Genomic DNA, 13026 nt, shown 5'->3' with positions numbered 1-13026 from the left:
GACCATCCCCCCAAGGGCCGAGGCGATAGTGCCGGCCCGGTGGGCAGCTCGCCCAACATGGCAGGAGTCCTGCGGCCTGGTCGAACCGGTGGCAGCGCAGTCCATACCGGGTTTAATCGTGGGCCGCACCCTTGTAAAAACGGACGGACCGGTAGTGGCCGTCCGAGTAATAAATATGAGTACAGAACCACGCACTATAGTAAGGGGCACGAGGGTAGCTGGCTGCACCCCAGTTGAGGAAGTCGCGACAGTGAGGGGCGAGAACGTCCAGCCGAGCCGACCCCGGGGGGAGCCTTCAATAACAAGTAGGAATTGGCCCGATCCCATTTGCGAGATGGTAAATCGTAGCAGCGTAGAGTTGGGAGGTACCCAGAGGGAGGCCTTACACAAACTGGTTGGGTCCCATTTGGACCTCTTCTCCCTGTCCACCGAGGATATTGGACGTACGGGCCTGGTGAAACATCAGATCCACACCGGTGAGGCCCGGCCTATTCGTCAGGCCGCCCGACGGCTCCCTTGGAGCAAGAGGGCGGAAGCTGACGAGCAGGTTGAAAAAATGCTCGACGCAGGTGTGATCGAGCCCTCGGGAAGTCCTTGGATGTCACCTGTTGTGCTGGTCAAAAAGAAGGATGGGACCACGCGGTTCTGCGTGGACTATCGCCAGCTAAACAACGTGACACTCAAGGACTCATATCCCCTGCCAAGGATTGATGACACCCTCGATGCCGTTGCGGGCTCAAATTGGTTCACAACTTTGGACCTCAAGAGTGGGTATTGGCAGGTGGAGATGGATAGGGCAGGGAAGGAGAAAACGGCATTTTCCACAGGTAAAGGACTGTATCAGTTTACTGTGATGCCGTTTGGTTTGTGTAACGCCCCCGCCACCTTTGAAAGATTGATGGAGCATGTACTAGGCGGCATGCCATGGCAGTCATGCCTGGTGTACCTGGATGACGTCCTGGTACATGCCCAAACGTTCCCCCAGGCAGTAGCTAATTTGGACCAGGTGTTCGGGTGCCTCAGACAGGCAGGGTTGAAGCTGAACCCGAGTAAGTGCACTTTGTTTGCAAGAGAGGTGGCCTATCTAGGTCACGTGATTGGCCGCGAGGGGGTAAAAACGGACCCAGACAAAATTAAAGCGGTAGAGGAGTGGCCCGCACCACGTACCATCAAAGAGGTGCGGGGATTTTTGGGACTCTGTTCCTACTACCGGCGCTTTGTGGCGAAATTTGCGGAGTTGGCCCGTCCCCTCCACCGGCTTACGGAGAAGGGGACGCGATTTAATTGGACACGGGAGTGCCACGAGGCCTTCCAAAAATTGAAGGGGTGTCTAACATCCGCACCCCTTCTAGCTTACCCCACTAGTGACGGGACATTTACCCTGGACACGGATGCGAGCCAGGAAGGATTGGGCGCAGTTTTGTCTCAGACACAGGAGGGCGTGGAGAGAGTGATTGGTTATTATAGTCGGGCCTTAAGTAGACCCGAGAGAAATTATTGCGTCACTCGCAAAGAGTTATTGGCTATGCTGGCTGCCATGAACCATTTCCACCCGTACTTGTACGGGCGGAGATTTTTGGTTAGAACTGACCATTCCTCCTTGCAATGGCTCCTTCGGTTCAAGGAACCGGAGGGCCAAATTGCAAGGTGGTTGGAAAAGTTGCAGCAGTACGATTTTGATGTGGCCCATAGGGCCGGGAAGGCCCATGGTAATGCGGACGCACTCTCTCGGCGTCCTTGTCTGGGGGAAAACTGCAAATTTTGTGCGAGACACGAGGAGAGGGAACAATTGGGCGATTCGGACCCGACCCTCGTTGTCCGGGCAACCCGGGTGAGAGGGCCAATTTTGCCACTAACCGCAGATGAGGAATTCGGAACTTTGGCATGGAGCACGGCCCAGCAGGAGGATCCTGTCCTGGGGCCAGTGTTCAATTGGGTCAAATTGGGGCAAAGACCAAAGGGGGAAGAGGTCACCCCCCTCGGGGCACAAACAAAGGCATATTGGGCTCAGTGGCAGACCCTGGAATTGAAAGGCAACATCTTGTATCGCAAGTGGGTGGAGGTTCCCTCTGATCGAACTTCCTGGCTGGTGATAGTCCCTGACAAATTCAAGAACGTCATATTGCAACAGGTGCATGGTACCCGCTCCGGCGGCCATTTGGGCAGGACAAAGACAATATCTCGGGTCCGCCGGAGGTTCTATTGGGTGAATATGGGGCGCGACATACAGGACTGGTGTCGGAGATGCGACGCCTGTTCTGCCAAAAAGGGACCAGCACGGAGGATGAGGGCCCCCCTTCAATTACATCAGGTGGGGGCCCCCCTTGAGCGGGTGGCTATGGATATTCTAGGACCGCTGCCCCGCACCCGCCAAGGTAATAAGTATATCCTCGTTGTAATGGACTATTTCACCAAGTGGCCGGAGGCCTACGCCCTCCCCAACCAAGAAGCAGGGGTGGTAGCGCAGGCCTTCGTGGAAGGATTTGTGTGCCGGCATGGGATTCCACAGGAGTTGCACACCGACCAGGGACGAAATTTTGAGAGCAAATTGCTAAAAGATGTGTGCAGTCTCCTGTCAATTCGGAAAACCAGAACAACGCCTTTAAGACCTCAATCTGACGGGATGGTGGAAAGATTTAACCGAACTTTAATCCAACAACTGGCACTGTTCACCGCCACCCGTCAGGATGACTGGGACGAACATCTCCCTTATTTGCTCATGGCCTACCGAACCAGCCAGCACGGGGCCACCGCATGCAGTCCAGCGTTGCTTATTATGTATGGGCGGGAGTTACGGGCTCCCGCCGACTTGCTATGCGGTCCCGTGCCAGACACAGTGGTTAACCCGCCGAGGGAGGGGTACGCACGTCACCTAGAGGAAGGCATGGAGCTAGTCCATGCCTTCGCCCGCCGCCAACTCCATCTGGCGGGGGAAAAGATGAAGCGCAGGTACGACGACCGGAGCCAGGGGAGTCAATACGCTCCGGGGATGAAGATTTGGTTCTTTAATCCCCGGAGGCGGAAGGGAAGGTGCCCAAAGCTCACCTCCCCCTGGCAAGGCCCAGGAGTCGTCCTGTCGCAAATCTGTGACGTGGTCATTAAGATCAAAATGGGGCCACGAGCCCTCCCTCGGATCGTCCACGCCGACCGGATAAGGCCTTACACCGGCGAGCAGGCGCCCCCGTGGATTGCCTCGGCTTTAGATGCCGAGGCGGGACCCAGTACCTCTGAATAAGGGGGGCTTATTAGTGCCAGAGGACTGGGGGATTGAGGAGCGATAGGCCCGGTGGGTAAGGGTGGCATCCCTGCCACCCTTCCCATGGTGGGGCAAATGCGCAATAGTTTATGGGGTGTATGGCAGTGAAAACTAGCCCGGGTGGGTTAGGTTATATTGATAGGGCCCTAGAAGATGACATTAGGTAACGTTAAGTTTAGTTAGTGACTGATACCTGTAGTGGGGACGCAGGTAGTTTAGTGTGGATGATAATGACGTGGTATGTGCTTAGTTTAAAGGGAAGACGGGGAGCACTAAGTTAGCAGGGTAACAGGTAGTTCAGATGATGCTGTGTGAGAACTGGACAGGTGTGTGGAGCAGTGGATGAGTAGTGAGTGTTGTGGATCAGCGCGAATGCGCTTGGGGAGAGAAGGGTGCAGGTGGCACCAGGTGTGAGAGCACAGGTGTGCAAGTACAGGTGTGTGGAGAGAGTTGGAGTGAGTGGTACGGAGTGGTGTGCATGGTGCGAAGGTGTGGATGGGGGAAGAGTGGACCCCTTTCACGGATACCCGGGGCGGGTAGTGTAAGTGTTAGGTAGAGGGTATAGGTAAATTGTGGTTGGATATTGGCATTTGTGGTGCAGTTGCAGAATGGTGTTGTGGATGGGTGCATTAGTGTTGTGGAAATGGCTGGGCGTGTAGCCTGTTAGTGCGTGTAGTTGGTTGGGCACTCCACCACTGTGAGGATGTCGGCCAGGTGAGGCCGCAGGTGGGCTCTGGGAGCCGGTAGTTGTGAGTGGGTGCCTGAGGATCCCGGGTGTGGATCGGGCAGCCCCGTGCCAGAGAGGGCACCGAGTGGGGAGAGTGCCAGAGGGCCTTCCCCAGGTAGTTAGGTTAGAGTAAGGAGCAGGTAAGCTCGGAGGCAACTGCAGTGGTGGAGGTGTGCAGGTGGGTAGACCCACTGGGAGAGGTACACGCCACAGCCCAGAAATTGTGCGAGGGCACCGGGAGATGAATCGGGGGAGTGAGACCCCAAATTGAAAAGCACCACAGTTTGGCCAATGGGAATTGGTTTTTAGAACCCATAGTGTAAGAGGGCCAATGGTTTGGCCGGAGAAAGACCCCGGGTAGTGTAAAGTTGTTAAAGTCATTTAGGAAATAGTTAGGATTGATGAACCTGTCGCACCATACGCAGCCACTTACCTGTGGTGATGATGATGACTCCACACCTGTGTTTTCTTTGTTTTGTTGCAGGAAATGAAATTGCTGTGTGGATTGTGAGACGCATCACGACGTGGATGAGACATTGGGGTGATTCCATCTCTCCCTCCTTAGGAGGGACTGATGATGAATTGGTGATGGCAAATTATGATGTTGAGTTGGAGATGGCAAATTTTGATGAAAGTTGACAATGGCAAATTTGATTGGTTAGGAGGGAGAGAAGACGAATTTGGTTTATGGGAGGAACGGGGAAGACAGTAGGGATGTTTGTTGATTTGTAAAGTAGATGTTTATGGGTAGTGTTGTGTTGTGTGGATACAGTAAGGGGTAAGGGAGGGGCCATGTAGGTTACCTGGTGGGGGGGGGGCGTACGATAGAAACGTACCTGTCTCACCTGGTTCCCATGCGCCCCCAGTGTGCATCATCTTACATTGCGTGCACTTTTGCGCCCTTACCACCTTACTCACTTGTCTTTTCTTTTGTCTCCCGCCTCCGAGGATCTGGCTTTGGGGTAGAGAGAGAGGAGAGAGAGGTGCTGGCTACGCAGTTGTGGGCCTGCACTTTCGCTGCTTGCTGCTTGGATCGATACACCATATGGACCGCAATGTTTGTGGCCACCCACCATGGACCGCAGCTCTTTTGCGGCCAAGCACCACCCGTGGATGGACCTATGGGTCAACGTGGCACCTATGCCATGCAGGTGAACCACTTTTAGTTGACACCACTGAAGGCCACAATATAGAAATGGACGCGGTTGGCGCCTTTCTTTATTTTTTGAAAGAGGCAAGAAGGCCAAGTGCACCACACGAAGGCAAGACCAGCGGCAGAACATCGGCCGGCTGCGACACCACCGGTGATTTATAGACACTTTATTGGTGCACCGGATGGTGCTCACTGTGTGATGGGGTGGTGCTTGATGCTTGGAAGGGGTGCTCTGCACATTATTAAAGGCCGTAGGCCACAGAGCACTCGTGGGTTGGTGTATCGATGCTAGCATGCGTGCTCTCTCTATGCATAACATCTGCATGTGTTCCTCCAAAAACAGGTCCTGGATCGTAGTGTAAATATCAGCGTAGTCTTGTGTAAATAATGCTCCCTACCGGCTGTATGTTTAGTTTGAGGATTCTTTCCGGATTCGGTTATCCTGTGGGTGTGTTTCTGTGAGGAGAAGGGTGCAACGTCGCAGGGGGACATATTTACTCATTTGTGAATATCTGTAAAACTGTCGCACTCAGGGTAGAGTTAATAGTAGAGGGAACTACACTGCGTGCCACACTAAAGTAGGTAAAAATTTATCGGGTCGGGACGCCCCGAGGGTAGAGAAGGGTGCAATGTTGCGAATATGGAATTTGGCCTCCATATCCGCTTGTAAATATTCCCCTATTTCCCCAATACTCCCCAACTATCCCCAATCCCCCATTCCCTAGTCCCATTGTCTGTAAACAACAATCAGTAGAGCCGACCTTCCCCTTTTTCCCCCATTAAATATCGTGCCCAGGTCCACCGCATCTCACGTAGACAACTTTCGGACATCTTGCTAGTTATTCTTAGTCTATGTCAGTTAAGGACTCCTTTCCATTAATTATGACTCTTCGTTGCACCAGAATGTGATTATATGGCACCAGTAGTGAGTTTAGGACCTTTCCCATACCTCCTTCCATCTTCTTCCCCAAACAACAACTACAACAACTACACACAAACAACAACTACAACAACAACTACAACTACAACTACAACTACAACTACAACAACAATTACAACAACAACGACGCTGCGCAGGGGGAGTGTGCGTCATCACACCGGCTCGGTTAGCCGCCATTGACAATGCGCGCCGGACCATGCGCTCCACGGGGTTACCACGAAGGGGCTCCTTGTCAGTCCCCCGTCAAGGGCGGAGCCTGGTAAACCCCCCGCACGCACCCAATGAGAAGCAACGTGCCGATTCCACGAGGCGGAGCTAACGAGCCGAGGGCGTGTCACTCCCCGCCGGATATACGAAGCGACTCCCCGGATGTGACGTCAGATGCGCCCCCAGCCTGGAGAGAGAAGTTGCCACGTACGAGCGCTGAATACCTCCCTGCATCTCTGGACCGGACCGAGTCGATTCTGACCTTTGAGCCCAGGTGCACCTGGAGCCATCGATCCTGCCTTTCCTAGCCATCAAACCCCGTGTGAGTCAGCCTTTTGTCCCGTTTATCTGTCGTCTGTTGGGGTTAATATAAGATTGTGTCTAAGTGCTTGTCTTTCTATGCTGTACCTCTCGTCCTTGTAATCTAACCTTCCGTAACAATATAACCTCCTCCGGAGGTCTTGAGAACTGAACCCTGGTGTCGTGTCATTTGAATCCCAGCTGTGTGCCTTTTCCTTCATTGACCTAGCGTAGCGCGATTAGTCAACGTTCGGGTATAATCGGGTAACTTGTGCAGACGTGGTCATACCAAAACCGCTCGGTAAATAACATCTAAGCCACGTCTGTAACAATATATATATATATATATATATATATATATATATATATATATATATATATATATATATATATATATATATATATATAGTATATATGATGATTGAGCTGCTTGGCTGAAGCGGCCTCGACCTGCCTCGCCACCTAGCCTAAAACCTTCCCGGGGCCCATCCCGACATTTTTTGTTTTAGAGGTTTCTTCCTATCTTTCACCGTTCAGGAGATTAGCGCGTGTAGACAAACAAACGAACAAACAAACAAACAAACAAACACTTTCTTTTTATATATATATATATATATAAAAGGAGATATATATATATATATTTATTTATTTATTTATATGTATATGTGTATGTACGCATGCATGTGTGTGTATGTTTGTGTTGGTGTGTGTATTGTTAATGTCCGGCTTCCTTCTTGTGACTACAGTGCAGTAATTGGTCTTTATTTTAATCTAAACACGAATATACTGCATTTCACAGTGTGAAGGTCCAATACTACCTCAAATTTTCACAACTTGAAAGGATTCCACAAAGTAGGCCAAGGTGAACACCTCTGCGTATGGCAATGAAGGCCTAGGAGGGGTGGGCGGGACAATGTCTGTCAATCAGCCGGCAACACAATTGGCCGAGGGCCAATCACACCCATGTGGGTGTGGTTAGGGTTTGGATATTGATGCTGCCATCATATAATAGTGGTGGTAAAACTATTTAATGCAGTGACAAAATCGACAAAATATTTCATCGTGCAATCAAAATAAAATTCTGTGAATTTTAAATATCAACATTCTCAACATCAAAATTAAAAATAACAATAAAAAAATGGAATTGTGCAGGATGTAAATACATTTTTTGAAGTACAGAAACAGGTATAAAATTTTAATGTAAGATGATTTGGGGATGGTACTGGTATGCCAAAAACAATGCAAACAAGAAAAAGAGCAATCAGAGATTGCAAACCCTCGCCAGGATGTATTTTCAGTGGTTTTTAAGGCTTTTGTGTTAAAACAAATATGATGGCCGAACCACGTAATCGATAACGTCAGCATTATTTTTTTCTCCACTAATTTATTCCTAGATTATGCTGCTCTAGATATTTCATCTTGATCGGATGAAGTTTTGTACTTGTCGAATTATGACGTCATAATGGAAGCACCTATGACATCATCATTAACATATTTTATTCCCCATGGAGAGTTCTTTAGAATGAGCCATGTCTGCATTTTTTCTATTCAGCGCTTTCGGAGATATAGAGGTGCAAAGTTTTTCGGTTTTTCCAAGATGGCGGCCGAACCACGTGACCGATGACGTCATCATTATTTTTTTTCTAAACTCATTTATTCCTAGATTATGCTGCTCTAGATATTTCATCTTGATCGGATGAAGTTTTGTACTTGTCGAATTATGACGTCATAATGGAAGCACCTATGACATCATCATTAACATATTTTATTCCCCATGTGGAGTTCTTTACAATGAGCCATGTCTCAATTATTTTCTATTCAGCGCTTTCGGAGATATAGAGGTGCAAAGTTTTTCGGTTTTTCCAAGATGGCGGCCATACCACGTGACCGATGACGTCATCATTATATATTTTTTATCCACCAGTTTATGCCGACATGGCGCTCAAGAACTTGCATCTTGATTGGATGAAGTTTTGTACTTGTCTAATTATCGAGTTATGACGTCATAATGGAGGCCTCGTGCCTGGAGAATTAATAATTGGGCACAGTCTATTCCAGGGCAAGACAAATATGTGTGTCAAGTGTGGCGATTCTATGTGCAACGATGTAGACGTAGTACTGCGCACAAACAGACAAACAGACAAATAGACAAACCAACCAACCAACATACTTGCAGGAATCTTTCCCGGCAAGTAACAAACACAAACAAACAAACAGAGAAACAAACAAACAAACAGACAAACGGACTCAAATGCAATAACCTCTCCTCTGGCGAGGGTAACAAGGTAGGGATGGTCACAAGAAATTATTAAGTGAAACCATTCCGACATCTTTGTTTGAATAACGGTTGTTCTATCCCTACATCCTTTTATAGACTTTTCAATGTTTTATTAACTGTATATTGTACGATAACAGGAATATCATGCTATCTAACATGGTTCACCCAGAAACAAAGGTTTCAAGAAGACTAAAAGCACCGAGACTGCATTAAAATTAATGAATTCAGAAGAATCCTCATCACTGTTTCCCAAGATATCCTCGTCATCACTTTGAATGACGTCAGCAAAATGTGAAAGGTGTCCAAAATGTGGAACTTCCACCTTTCTGGTTTTAATACCCTCCCAGCAAAGGAGAAGAAACTATAATATAAAAATGACATATTATGAGAAAAGCTAACAAAGGACTGGGTGTGAGCACCGAGCAGTGAGCCTGGATTTTGGGAGTTTCACCAGGAAGGGGTTTCTGCAAGAAGAAGTGCCACCTGGAGGAGCTAATGAGGAATGAAGGTGTGCATGGCACATGAGAAGCGGAGGTCACCAAGCTGCTGCGGTGCGAGAGCATCAGAGCAGCTGTCTTTGTGTTTCAGCATCCGAGTTTTGTTTTTCTGCTTCTTTGTGGGTTGAGGAATGCGCAATATCCAGGAGAGACTGATGTGATACCGGCAGCATTGCACTTTATCTCACTATAATTCACCAAATGTCCGTCTGTCTGTTCCCAGGTAACGCAAAAACGGCTCAACCGATCGCAACGATATTTTGGGTGGGTATTCCTGGGACCCCTAGGAGTAAAATAGGCTATATTGTTTTTCCAATTTTTCCAAGTTTCCAATTTTCCAATTTTCCAGTTTTTCCAAACACGATGGAATAATATTTACCGATATGAACAGTGATGTGGCTTTTGTTGAAATTCTACAAATACTGTTTATTCTAGGTAACAGGAGAGAGTAGATCGACTCCTGACGAACTCTTCCTATATAAACGCGCGGCTCCGAAGTAACACGGCAGCGTGTGCAAAGCGACTGAGAAACAGGTGTAGCGACCGATTCTGTGTTATAGATTCGGCGCACATTCTTCACACATAAACGTGCGACTGAGAAAGACGTGTAGTGGCCGCTTCCGTTTTGCACAATTCAATCTTTTTTCAAAATGGGCGCCATGTACTGTTTAGAGTTTGATGATTTGCGTGTGATATGATTCAATGGACGTTTATATAAATCGTTTAAAATAAAAAAGCCTTCAATTTCTCATATTTTGCCTTTTCATTTGGGCCTCCCAATTGAAGCCCTGCCCGTAGGGCGGGTTCCGTTGCTCGTAAATTTAATACATATGATGTTGCCTAGGCATTCTTAAAACAGGCTGCGGCACGTCCGATCCTTCAGATCCAGCACAAGCGGAACTCACTATAAATGAGTCATTTTCTACGTTGTTCTACGTAGTAATTTCTCACCGGTATCCTTTGGTCTACCCAGCATTGTATGTTTGAACGGATGTTGTAGTCTTCGCTCCAAGGGGTTTTTGAAAGGGCCGAAACTATTTGACCCCCCCCCCCCCCACCCCCCCCCTCCCCACCCCCCGTAATATGGCATCCATTGATGTAAAAGCTTTGCTTCCATAGCAACAACAACATTAGACAACTATCGGGGATGCCCCTTCGTGGTGGTTGTACCCGCCAACGCAAGTCGGGGCCAAATTTTGCCCATTCTTCCCTCCTGCCCAGATTTGTCAGGGCGACGCGATCACGGTCAGAGTGCCGATCGGTCCCCATGGACCGGCCCTTTCCCTCTTCTCTCTCTAACTCCATCATGGCCTTGACTTCGTCAAGGAGTACACCATCCTGGATGTGGAGAATCTGTTCTCCCCTCTGGGCCGGTGCTCCTGCCTCACACCTAGTGCGGCTTCACGCTGTAGAATCCAAAGCTTTCAGAATCATTGGAATCTCCCGCGATGAAGCTAACTCCGAGGGCCTTTCACTCACTCACTGCAGGCAGGTTGGTGGTCTTTCTGTCTTCTACCGACTCCTCCCCGGCCTTGCACCCCCAGCTCTCTCTGTGCTCTGCCCTCCAAATATTCCTACAGGTCGCACAAGATCTGCCAGCCACCCTCTGATGGTTAAACTGCCAAAATCTAGACTCTCTATTCACCTTCACTCCTTCATTCCTCTTTTCTCCCGCCTCTGGAACAAACTCCCTCTCTCTCTTCAATCCCTCTCCTCCCTCCAGGTCTTTAAAACTGCTGTTCACCACCATCTCTTATCTTCCATCACCATCCCCCATCCAAAACCTTGATCTTTTCTATCCCCGCTGATTTAACCCCAGATCCACTTCTTTCAATCCCCAACTTCTTTCCTGAAATTCCTAGTAGTGAAATTCCTAGTAGTGTTAATTTGCTTTATACCGTGTACCCCTCCCTCCTCCTCCCCAACCCTCTCCTTTCCATAGATCTACCGACGTCCCTGTTCAATACTGTTGTTGTGCTTTTGTGCTTCCCTCTCTCCCCTGTTGTCACCCGCTCCCTTTATTGTATGTTTTATGTCTGTGCATGTTTTCATGTTCAGTGTGCTCTTACACGAGCCTCGATTCTGTATACCAATATATATATATATATATATATATATATATCTGGGTCACTCCTGCGAGATCGATCGGCTGTCTTGGTGCCATGGGTTTGTTCGAGAGAACTGTCTGGGGCTAGAAAACAACAACAACAACAACAACGATGTCGAGGCCAAAGGATTGCTCTTAGTGTCATTCTCAGGCATTCCTTAGTGTGGGTTAAATTTATTCTGATGAGGTGAAAAAGTTTCGCTGCATCCTTAGCATCATCTCCAGGTGCGAGTGTTTGCATCATCTCCAGGTGCGAGTGTTTGCATCATCTCCAGGTGCGAGTGTTTGCATCATCTCCAGGTGCGAGTGTTTGCATGTGCTCGATATGGCGATGGGCCAAATGATATTTATTTGTTCCTTAATTACCAAGTGACGCGAATCTGTCGGTACGTGCAGGAGTCGCACATCCACACCCTCTCCAACCCCCTCCCCTCCTCCTTAATTGCCCCTCGTTCACACATAATTAACTGTCAAATACTAAAGCATGGGTGATTAATTAAATTTTCATAACCTCAAAAATAAATAAATGGACACAACAGAAAAATAAATAAATAAACGTAACACACCAACAACAAACCCAATTTTGTGGCTGGCGTCGTCTCTTCCCTGATGAACGACCACGTGCACCATTAGGCACAGATAACGAGCCGTGTGTGGCTCGGGATGTCCACAAATCTCTGGCGCGTCCCAGCTATTGTCGCCTCTGGGGCCACAGGGATAGACATGAGGACGGTGATCCGGATCCTTTCACACATGCACATATTTAGCCTCGCATCGGTAACTCTTTACCATTAACGATGCTAATTTACCGATCGGTACAGCGATTCACTTGTTAATCCAGAGTGACGTCACTATAGTGATTCCAGGAAAAAACGATTATGGGAAAACATTATGGTCTTAAAGGCTACACTCCGTTTTTAATAGGGCTAGGGTCAATAGGGCATTAGGGTTGATACTATACTAGCTATGATTATTACGGTCAGGGTATCATCGAGGTTAACGTTATGATTAGCGTTGATTTAAGTCTCCAGTACAGGTTTTTTTTGTTTTTTTTTGTTGTTGTTTTTTTTTTTTGGTATACAGAATCGAGGCTTGTGAAAGAGCTAACATTTATCACACAAACAAATCAAACAGACAAACAAACAAAGTATATAAAAATGGGAGCGGTAGACAAGATGGGGAGAGAAGGGGAAGCACATAAACACAACATTTGAGAGCAGGGACATCGGGAATGTGTGGGAGGGAGGGGATTGGGGGGAGGCGGCGTGGGAAGGGGTAGTGGGGGGGGGGGGGAGGTGGGAGAAGTATAAACACAAGGACACCAAGGACGTCCAGGAAAGGAGTTGGTATTTCAAAAAAGTAGATTTGGGGTGAAATTAGCGGGGGTAGAAAAGATCAAGGTTTTGGATGGGGGAAGATAAGAGATGGTGGTGAACAGCTGTTTTAAAGACCTGGAGGGAGGAGTGGGAGTTCCAGAGGTGGGAGAAAAGAGGAATGAAGGAGTGAAGGTGCGCAGAGAGTCTTGATTTTGGCAGTTTAATCATAAGAGGGTTGCAGGAAG

Source organism: Myxine glutinosa, chromosome 6, assembly GCF_964187855.1.
Source record: "Myxine glutinosa chromosome 6, kmMyxGlut1.1, whole genome shotgun sequence".
Classification (NCBI taxonomy): Eukaryota; Metazoa; Chordata; class Myxini; order Myxiniformes; family Myxinidae; genus Myxine; species Myxine glutinosa.
This window is presented reverse-complemented; position numbering follows the sequence as displayed.